This window comes from Physeter macrocephalus, chromosome 6, assembly GCF_002837175.3.
Source record: "Physeter macrocephalus isolate SW-GA chromosome 6, ASM283717v5, whole genome shotgun sequence".
Taxonomy (NCBI): Eukaryota; Metazoa; Chordata; class Mammalia; order Artiodactyla; family Physeteridae; genus Physeter; species Physeter macrocephalus.
The window spans coordinates 13,156,854-13,157,572 of NC_041219.1; positions in this window are offsets into that span (position 1 = coordinate 13,156,854).

Genomic DNA, 719 nt, shown 5'->3' on the forward strand with positions numbered 1-719 from the left:
AAGAAAGCTGGAGTAGCACTTCTCATATCAGACAAAATAGATTTTAAAATAAAGACTATTACAAGATATAAAGAAGGACACTACATAATGATCAAGGGATCAATCCAAGAGGAAGATATAACAACTGTAAATATTTTTGCACCCAACATAGGAGCACCTCAATACATAAGGCAAATACTAACAGGCATAAAAGGGGAAATTGACAGTAAACAATCATAGTAGGGGACTTTAACACCCCACTTTCGCCAATGGACAGATCATCCAAAAAGAAAGTAAGTAAATATGGAAACACAAGCTTTAAATGATACATTAAACAAGATGAACTCAATTGATATTTATCGGACATTCCATCCAAAAACAACAGAATACACATTCTTCTCAAGTGCTGATGGAACATTCTCCAGAATAGATTATATCTTGGGTCACAAATCAAATCTTGGTAAATTTAAGAAAATTGAAATTGTATCAAGTATCTTTTCCGACCACAATGCTATGAGACTAGATATCAATTACAGGAAAAAATCTGTAAAAAATACAAACGTATGGAGGCTAAACAATACACTACTTAATAACCAAGAGATCACTTAATAACCAAGAAATCAAAGAGGAAATTAAAAAATACCTAGAAACAAATGACAGTGAAAACACAACGACCCAAAACCTATGGGATGCAGCAAAAGCAGTTCTAAGAGGGAAGTTTATAGCAATACGATCCTACT